This window comes from Dipodomys merriami, unplaced genomic scaffold (assembly GCF_024711535.1).
Source record: "Dipodomys merriami isolate MVZ:Mamm:240054 unplaced genomic scaffold, mDipMer1.0.p SCAF_1371, whole genome shotgun sequence".
NCBI classification, from domain to species: domain Eukaryota; kingdom Metazoa; phylum Chordata; class Mammalia; order Rodentia; family Heteromyidae; genus Dipodomys; species Dipodomys merriami.
In genome coordinates, this window is record NW_027202684.1 from 56,686 (window position 1) to 67,332 (window position 10,647).

A 10,647-nucleotide genomic window follows, 5' to 3' on the forward strand; every position below is an offset into this window, starting at 1 on the left:
ACAGCTGTGAGCCACCAGCACCCGGCTCATATTTGTATTTATGTGCACTTAATGACACTGTAGACAAATAATGGAAATTTGAATCAAATGATGACATTTCAGCTTTTCAGAAAATTTGAGGTAGCAATAAATATGTCCTCCTTTTCCATGTTGTTACATTAAAGACTCATGAGCTATTGGACTCTTACTTTAGCATCTTCTGATGTCTGTGGCGGTGGACTTAGTATAAATAATTGTTAGTAGAGAAATATAGAAAGACTGAGATTTTTAGAAAGCAATGGAAATCAGATAGGAAAGAATAACAAAGAATGGCATTCAATTTATCACACAGAGATTAAGAACTAGCCTAAGTGATATAGAATGCTAAAGGTAATGAGGAGTAAGCTTGGTTCATAGCTAGTTCTTCAATAATCAAATATGGTTCCCTAGAAGAATTTCTGGTATAATTTAGTTATTATTATTGTGAGGTCTGCTCCTGGATGGCTAGCAGACTCTACCCTCCTCTCAGCAAAGTCTCCACCCAGTACCTGTGTTAACTAGGCATCTAGGACACCTGGAAGAGGTCACATCTGCATCCGCTGAGGTCAATCTGAATTTGATGTGGCCACACCTTTCTGCAACCATACCCTAAATAAGGCCTACCCCAGGCCCAGATGCCCTCTCTCTGCTCTTTTCTAGATCTTTCTCAGCTCTTTCCTTCTCTTCTCTTTCCCAGCTCTCTTCACTTTTTCCTAGCTCTCCCTTTCCCACCTCTTTCCCAGATACTCTCTTTTCTAGCTCTTTTCTCTCTTTTCTAGCTCTTTTCTCTTTCCCAGCTCTCTCTTTCCCAGCTGTTTCTCTTTCCCAGATCTCCCAGCAATCTTTCCCAGGCCTTTCCCCACCACGTGGAGGACCAAGATGGCCTGGTGCCAGCTGGAACGAAGAATACACCTACTACTTGTCTGAATACCACGTGCATGGTGCTGTTCTTGCTCGGCTATCTCTTTTTTTAAAAAAAACTAACAATTCTCATTTATTTCATCCATCTGGATTTATTCCTTCACTTCTATCACAACTATTAATTAGCTGGTGCCTTTTTGGTGCCATGCTGACCAAAAAGATTTCCAATTCTCACTTAGACGACCCTTCTCATTGTGATTAGCAGTGACCACTCAAAATCTTGGAATCTTTGAATTTCCAGGATTAATCTTCACTTGATATCTAAGCACATTCCGGACATTAATTGCCGTGACTTACTAACAAAATGTTTTTTTTTCTCAACACAGCCTTCTAATATAGGTAAAGTACATGAATTAAGAACTATGATTAAGTCATTATTGGAAAGAGCAATTATATATTCAAATATACGTTCTTTATTTGGCATTTACTAGCTAAAGATTTTTTGCCAGTCCTGGGGCTTGAACTCAGGTCCAGGGAACACTTCCTGAGATGTTTCTTTTCTTTTCTTTTCTTTTTTGCTTAAGGCTTGCACTCTACCACTTGAGGCACAGCACCACTTCCTTTTCTGTTTATGTGGTACTGAGGAATTGAACCCAGGATTTCTTGCATTCTAAGCAATCACTGTACCATGAAGCCACATTCCCAGAGCCCTAAATGACTTTCTTAATATGGCATTACTTTTTCATTCCATTACTATGTATTATAATTTAGGCTAGGTGGTAGAAAAGGAAGTGGAAAACAATACTAAGTCCAGTAAGGCTAACATTCCTATCACCCTAAAGAAGTACAGTGTTAAGACCTGCAGGACTCATAGGGATGTTGCATGTTACATTATTATATAAAAAAACAAAAATTCATCCCTGACATACACAACATTATACTTACACTTTTAAGTTCAAGAGCCAAAAATCTAAACCTTTTTATTGATTGGGTGTATTTCCTAGGAAGGAAGAAGGAGAATGTAGAAGGTGAAGTTGGAAAAATATGTATATTGGCTCTTAGTCCACATTTTTTGCACTTTTACAAAGTGCTGCTGACGAACTCCACATCTACTTTAATATACTGTCTGCACAAAATGCAGAAAATGAAGACATTTATTCTGGTGGATAGTCACATATATTAACAAAATACAGTTCTGGAAAAAGAAGTTACCAGTATAAAGTATTGTCTATAAAATCGTTTCATGTCCTAGCAGAACAAAATGTATCATTGAAATAATTAGTGCAGCTTTCTTTGAGATTTTATGCTCTCACAGTATTAAGATGTTCTCTAATTCCAGTAACATGGAAGCATAAAAGACATGATTTGAAGATCTCAGTAGTTTTAGAAACAAAAGTACATAATAGTTTCCTTCCTGCAGAGATATGTGATGGCAAGTATGACTGATTGTATTATAGTTCTCTTCTTTTTCCTCTTTATCTCAAGTATTGCATATCTTGGCATATTAGTCTGTCCTGTATCAGCTTACTGTAGGTGAGATTTACCTCTACTCTGCAATGTCAAGATGGGTCATGTGACTTACTTCGGCTTACAAAAATGAACCAGAAGTGGTCAAAGGCTATTTCTAGAGGAAGATTTCTATCCCGTTGTCTGTGTCTAAGAGCTAACTTCTTTACCCTTACCGATAAAAATAGCATATTTCTAGAGGGAAACTTTTTTCAACTTATATACTGGAAGAATATGGCATGTAAAATTGAAGCAAAACTCAAACACAGCAAGAATTAAGCGAATATTAGTATGTGATAATAATATGTTAGTTTCTTACCATTCTTGTATGAATACAGCACATCAGAATTTAACAAATACTAAACAAGCACTAAACAAATAGATAACACTTCCTGTTTGATGCTATTACATTTTTTAAATAAATAAGCATTCTCTATGTGATCACGTGGGGTTAACTCTTTCTATAAATGTGTTTAATCACTCTAGAGTACTGTATCTAACATCCACAATCATTATCAAGAACTTCTGATTGAGATGAGAAAGAAATACCTAGATTTCTCGCTTCTCTTTTCCTCTTCTCCTTTTTCTAGTGAGAATTCTCAGCCTTTCTCCAAATTCTCCTATTAATAAAGAAAGAATAACACATTGTGGATATCAAGCAAAAGGCTTCAAAGCCAGAATTTTATTCTTTCAGAAATAGATGAAATAAATCAGAGTGGCTCAAGGAAGAAGAAAAGCATGGTTTTTCCCTTTCTGGCTTCAACAATAGAGACTGAACACTACTCTAAACATCTAATAAACAATATTCCTTGGCTAATTTTTAAAAAATATTGTTTTTTAATAAATAATAATTTTGACAATTAAAAAATTTAAAATATGTAGTAATTTGATGTTTGCTTTTAGTAAGCATGAAATAAGACTGCATTAACATTGTGTGAGTTGAGAGGCTAAATTTTATCAGAATCCAAACAAAATGAAAAATATATGATGTTAAGAAAATAGCTTTTAGGTAAATTTTCAACATGAAACACAGGGACGTCTTTTTTCTTCTTTTCCTCTCCACACTTCAATAAGCAGTTCATGTAATTCAAATAGCTGTGTTTCTTTCAGAAATATATTATACATAAACAAGTTAAAAGATGAGAACTAATATTGGTGGTGCATTCTTTAAAAATAGCAGTCAAATAACTATTAACCATAATTCCAAAATAATAACAATCAAATTCTCTTGAAAAGAGAAGATTGTAAGCAGAATATACAAAAAGTGAAAGTGCCAGAACTGCTTCAGCAGCTGCTGTCTGATATTTAAGATTTCTAGTAAATGACAATTTTTAATCAGGATTAAATGCTTTCAGGAACCAAATTTTTTCTCGTTATATTTTATTGAAGAAATATGTTGTTCAAAATTAATGAAAGGGTAACAGGTAGAAAGAATGCTTACACACTCATTGTGGTAGGCAGTAAAATACCTTCCCAAAATACCTATAGTCCCGAAATATCTAATCAATCAAATGTAGATTTATATTTTATATATGTTTGTAAAATAATCACCTTTCATTACCCAAGGAACACTAATTTGAATAATTATCAGATGGGCAAAAATACTCAAAAGTCCCAGCTGTAGTTCGAACGGGACATCATTAGGTAAGAATCATCAGAAAGATGTAAAGATGCTACATTAGAAGATTAAGGAAAAGACAAGAACAAACATACTGAAGTTTCTGGAAATCAGAACAGGAAGTAAATGCCTTTTCCACTAGATTCACCTGAAAAATATTTTAGCTCTGTAGGAGGCTCTATTTTAATCTAGTGAGACTTATTTTAGATTTCTGTCCTTTAGAAATGTAAATGGTAAATACGGATTATTCAATACATTTATCTTGTAAAAATATTTTACAGCAGATTTGGTGTAGTAAGCTAAATCAACCAAGCCTTTTCTTGATGCAACTACAAGGATACCACGAATCCTAGTTTCTGAGAATAAGAAAAAGTTGCCACCAGCTTTTTACACATGTATGATGTACATACTACTAAGGGCTTGGAATTAATGAAGTCTTGAATTCCTAAATAATATTTAAACAAGAAGCTCCCTATCTTCATTTTCATATTTGGGGATCACTAAGTACCAAAGTTATGTAGAAGGTTAGGTTAAGAATATAGAAATGAAATCTGTCTCCTGTTATTATAAAGATAATTTATGTTATTTTGATTTACAGTTTCTAAGGTAATAAAATTAAGGTAAAACCGAAACAGTAACTCAATCTTTTCTCCTTCTTAACTTTCCAACAGAAATTAGAGAATCCAGTAAAGATAAGCAATCCCAGGATGGTATAGGATGTTATAGGATCACCAGATGTTGAAAAAGAAGTTAACAAAAATGGGTCCCATGGAACAATGGTAAAAAAAAAAACAAAAAACAAAAAACTACACCTACAGATTGTGATATAGCTAGAAAATAGTTTGCCCTATACTAAGTCTTTGACATTTTAGCTACTTTCATCTCTTAGGAAATGACTACATTAATACTCAAGGGTTTGCAGCTTATAACCCAGCAACAAATAATGCTTCTAAATGTAAACAAGCACGATACTAAGAGTAACCAAGGCTACTTGCATTGCTATAGCTGATAAAGTAGAATGATCTTGGGGAATAGTCAATCTTGAACTTTTTCATATCTTTCCTCTTCTCCAACACAAGAAGTCCTAGTCTAGATATGTAAATTTTCAATAAAGGATTTTTATATTTTTTATCGTTCACATTAAAGCAAATACACTTTTCCTCTTTGCAAGCCTGACTTTGAAAGAGTCAGACCCTCACCATATTTTATAGACAAACGTTTACTGCTTTGGCTTAGTTGTTTTCTTGCCTTTGGGTGCTGCTCTCTATTATTTTGGCAACTACATAGAAAAAAAAGATAAATCCATTTTACTTATGTTGGATTGTTCAAAGTCTAGCTGTCTTCAGTTTTCTTTTTCCTTCTTCACTGTTAATTGAAGTTCATTTATTCCTCTTTAAATGATAACAAAAACGTGATACTTTAACGTATATTCTCATTGAAACCAGTGAATACAGGAGTGTAGGCGATTGTTTTATAATTGTTTCAAATATTTTCCTTAGCTATTTTCATTATTGCCTTTGTTCCTGTCTTCTAATCAGGAACACAAGGTTACACAAAAGATCTTCCTAAGGAATAGGATGTTAGGCAGAAAAAAATAGATATATAATTAAAGGTTTTCATCTCTTAAGAGACTGAAAAGCTCAGAAGACATTGTGTTATTACTTGTACAGTTAAGATGACTTGAATGTTTTGGTTCTTAAACTAAGTGAAATGCATGTAAAATGTTACAGGTCTTCCAAAAAATGATTATGGTTTATATTTTTCTGCTTCATTGAGATGAAACCTCTTACAAGGTTGGAGAGACTATTTATTTTACGGTAGAAGGTTTAATGTTAGAAAGCCAAGGGAGATTCCTAAAAACACACTGCCTATCACATATCAGTTAAATATACTTATGGCATATAAGTATATAAACATACAAATATGAATTGAGTGAGAAATGTGTGATTTACACAATTGATTCAATGACATTTAAAACCAGAGTTCACTTCTCTACGTTTATATAAACTAGTATATCTAGTGAGAATTTAAAGATTTTTTATAATACATATTTTAACATTTATACCAAAATATTAGTTTATTTGTAACTTTATTTTTAATTTTTGTCAGTCATGGAGATTGAAATCCTGACCTGGACGATGTCGGTAAGGTCTTCAGCTCAAGACTATTGATCTACCACTTGAGCCATAGCCAGTTTTCTGGTGGGTCATTGGAGATAAGAGTCTTATGGTCTTTCCTGCCTAGGCTAACTTTGAACCATGATTCTCACCTCTCAGCCTCCTTAGTAAATAGCGTTACAAGGATGAGCCATTGGAGCCTAGCAACAGAATTATTTTTTACACATTTATGAAATATGGAGTGATATTCCCATTCATTTATATGTTGTTTAATGATCAAGCCACATCATATCCATTAATTTCTGCATGTAACTTTTCTTTATGGGGAGAATGCTCAAAAACTTATCTTCTGACTGTGATGAAATATCTATTCTTAAGTATAATCACTTTGCTTCTTGTAGTATAAAATTAATATATTTACTTTTAGTCATGGAAGTTTGCTAATTAAAGTTATATAAAACATGAATTGTAAAGTGAAAGAAATTCATAGTTCCTTGTTTAAAGAAAATAATTATGCATTTTTTCAATTATATTTCTTTGGGAATATGTAGCATTCATTGATTTAACTGTTAAAATTGATAACAGTTACATTATATCAAGTAGATTCAAACTTGTATTTGAAAATTGCACACTTAATACAAATAGACTTCACTTTCTTCTAAGACATAATTAAAATAATAGTATAGCAAAGCTTGGTGTTAGTTGTTCTTGTGTAGAATCATAGAAACTCAGGAAGCTAACACCTGAATATTTTAGCTCAATATCAGTCCAAACAGACAAAAATGTGAAAAGTTTTCTCCAATTATCCAGCAGGAGGCAGAAGGTGAAGATGTGGCTCAAGGAATAGCGTGTCATCAGCCATGAGCAAAAAATACAAGGGAGACCATTAAACATTGTGTTCAAGAACTAAAAATGGCATATACACAAAAGACAACAACAAAAAAGTAGTATGAGCATCAATAATGAAGACAACATAGTAGAAAAGATCATGAGAAATGTTGTGAAAACATCTGGAAGACAGACATTATTAGAATTTTGATTCATGAGAGGTAAAAGTCACAGTATAATTTGGACAATCTCATTGTAGTCATATGTGTTGAAACATGGCTATTGGGTAACATGTGAAAGAGCAGACTGCATTACCTGACATATCAGACTTCGTCTGTAACTATGCATCCTCTCACTCTGCAAAAATCTAAAATCGTGCTTGTTAATTTAAAAAGAACCTCATGTTAGAGACTGTTTGGTCCACACAGAATGGGGTCCTTATTTTGAGGCTTCAGACCAGTGCTATTTTTTTTATAACCACCCCTGATTTACTCATCTTCCCTGGTGCAGCTATACCTTACTAAGCTGGCACCAAGCCAAGGCTTTGAACTAGACCTCCCTGCCTTTTTACATTTAGAAGAATTATTTGTTGCTGGGTTATAAGCTGCGAACATTTGAGTATTAATAAAGTCATTTCCTAAGAGATGACAGTAGCTGTGTAAACAAACCTAAAATGTCAAAGACTTAGGATAGTGAAAACTAATTTCTAGCTATATCACAATCTGTAGGTGTAGATTTTGTTTCCCATTGTTCCATGGGACCCATTTTTGTTAACAGATCGTATTTTGCTGTCTTTTCATGAGAAATCATAGAGGTGATGTTTTGCCTCTTATTCAATTATATCTAATATTTTAAAGTAGATTTGTCCTAATATAATATTAATTTAATCAATCATTTCATTATGGCGATGTTGGTCTGATTTTTCTCCAGTAAATCTTATCGCTTACCATAAATGAGAACATGTGTTTCAGTATCCTATTAATATAACAAAATGCATTATAAAATTAACTTAAAAGGAGGAAAGATAAATCTTGACTTCTGATTGTATACATTTCATTGTATGTTTCTTATCCTCATTGCTTTGGATTGCTGGTGGCACAGTACCCCATGTCAGGAATATGTGATGGATTATTTGTATTCATGGAAGCAAGGAAGTAAAGAAGAGGTGGAATAGGAGTGGGGGAAGGGAGAAAGAGGAGCAGGGGAAGAGGGAGAGGGAGAAGGAAAAGGAGAAGGAGAAAGAGAATTAAAAGAAGGAAGAGGAAGAAAGGACTTTGATCTTAACATCCTCTTTGATCACAAGTTCTCAGTGACCAAATCTTTATGACTATGCCCACTTGAAAGGGTTCAGCTCTTTATTGCAACATAGTGAAAGCTAATTATTAATCCCAATCCTTTTTGATTTCAGATTTAATTTATTGCGTGGTGGATAGATACATCTATACAATTGTGATAACTTCTGTTCCTAAATATTTACATGACTTAATCAGAGAAGCTATTTGGCATAAAGGTGGTTTGGTTATACCATTGCTGGAGAAATGAATGAAATATTTAGAAGTACAAATACTTTTTATTTGACAGATAAGGAAGCTTCAAGAGATTTCATTTTTGACTTTCAAAAATGACTATTTCATCTAACTCATAATGACTTGAATTTTTCATAATTTTATGGCATTTCCATTCAGGTATGTGTCATCTATAGTGAGGTTCTTTCTTTCTAGTTGAAGGAAAAATAAATACTATCATGATCATTTATTTTTTAGTTATTCTATAGAGAGTAGCTATTCAAAAATAAGTTCTATTAAAGTCTGTTGGAATAATTGGATAACTGATGGAATATCGTGCTTTAGTTATCTCATATTGAGATTGATTCATTTCTAAAATCACTATTGACATATAATACATGAAATTCAGTGTTTCTCTGAAATGACTTGTTATTCAAACCTTAGAAATACATGACAAATAACTGAGATTTTTATATACCCCAAAATTTATGAATCTACTTTTTTCTGTCAAATATAGCTTATGTTTAAAGGAAGAGAAAATTAAATGTTCAAAGTATATAATATTTAATGTAATGTAAAATTGCTTCATTCAGCCTGACAGAGCCTGATGCTTTTAGTTTACATGAGAAATTTGATTAATTATTCTTTTTCTCTTTTGAATAATAGAATATTTCAATTTGTCCAAAAATTCTGTCATCTAAACCTTTGAGTGTATATTTTTTCATAAAAATGAAAACTAGTTTTCACATTGCAAGTTCAAGTTTAATAAATAATAATAATCTAAACGTTAATTTGTTAAATGGAGCCTCTAAAATTCAAATAATATTAAATTTAATTTATTCTTACACATATTAAATCTGTGCTAAGCGTAGATGTCTCAAGCTTGTAATCCTCGCTACTCAGGAAGCTGCGGTTCAAAGCCCAAACACATCACAACCCACACACATATCACACACAAATCATAAAACACACATACACACACACACACACACACACACACACACACACACACACACACACACACATACACACACAAAGCCAAAAACGGAATTCTGGCTAAAATGATAGAGAAATATCTTTGAGGGAAAAATGAAACTAAGTTTTAGGTCTTGAGTTAAAATCACAAGAACAACACACACATACAAATTATTATGTCTAAATTCTTATTTTAGTTTGAAGAAATAACCATATCATGAAAAGTAATATTTGTTACATATCTTGCAACGCTTGTGAAATTGTTTTTAGTATAATTTGTCAAAATATAACAGGATATTTAAATTAATATTAAACTAGTTATATTTATAATTAATCATAATACCTTGGAGTACAACAGTTGGTATATTTTCTATAGCCATTAGAAATATTCTCAGTAAAAGAAAGAAAGGAAGATAGAAAGAAAGAAGGAAAGAAAGAAAGAAAGAAAGAAAGAAAGAAAGAAAGAAAGAAAGAAAGAAAGAAAGAAAGAAAGAAAGAAAGAAAGAAAGAAAGGAAGGAAGGAAGAAAAGAAGAAAAGAAGGAAGGAAAGAAAGAAAAAGAGAGAGTAGGGATGGAAGGAAGGAGGGAGAAAGGAAAGAAATAAAGAAGGAAGGATGAAAAAAGGAAGGAAGGAAGAAATGAATGAACAAAGGAAGGAAAGGAGGGTGAAAGGAAGAGACAAAACTAATTTCTAAAATCTATTAGTCCAACAGAAACTCGATGTAATTAACCCTTTAGTAAATTCAAGTTTGCAATTTTCACTTCTTTGCATGTTCTCCATGCATGAATGAAACTAACGAATTGAGGATCATGAATAACCAGGTGAATCTGTTTGCATCTGTAGTAATATGCATGCAAATCTTTCTCTCATTGTCTATACATTGCAAACAATTTACACTTATAAATATTCTAAAAATTATAAATAATCTAAAAATGATGTAACCAATGAATGTCAATGTATTATATAATGTGCATATTAGTATTTTAGTGCTATTAACGTTACAGTCTTCATGTTATATTAATTACAAAAAATTTATTATGTATTTTATCAGAGAAATTAATATCCTCTGATTTTGGTGTCTGTGAAAGTCCTAATAGCAGAAAGTAATTAAAATGAAAACATATTTGTATTTGTTGGCTTAAACGAATATTTCTGAAAGCAATTAACTCATCAGAGATTCTTCAAATACATCAGAATGGCCTTAGAAAGGCTGTACAA

General features: G+C 32.5%; 1 long non-coding RNA gene across 1 annotated transcript in view; it reads left to right on the plus strand.

Moving 5' to 3' along the window:
• The window catches only part of LOC138825525 (uncharacterized), a 51,493-nt gene extending 44,391 nt beyond the window's left edge, over positions 1-7,102 (plus strand). Inside the window, exon 3 of the long non-coding RNA XR_011371420.1 lies at positions 6,931-7,102. This is a non-coding gene — a long non-coding RNA (uncharacterized lncRNA). The remainder of the gene's footprint in view (positions 1-6,930) is intronic.
• Positions 7,103-10,647: the final 3,545 nt, after the last annotated feature.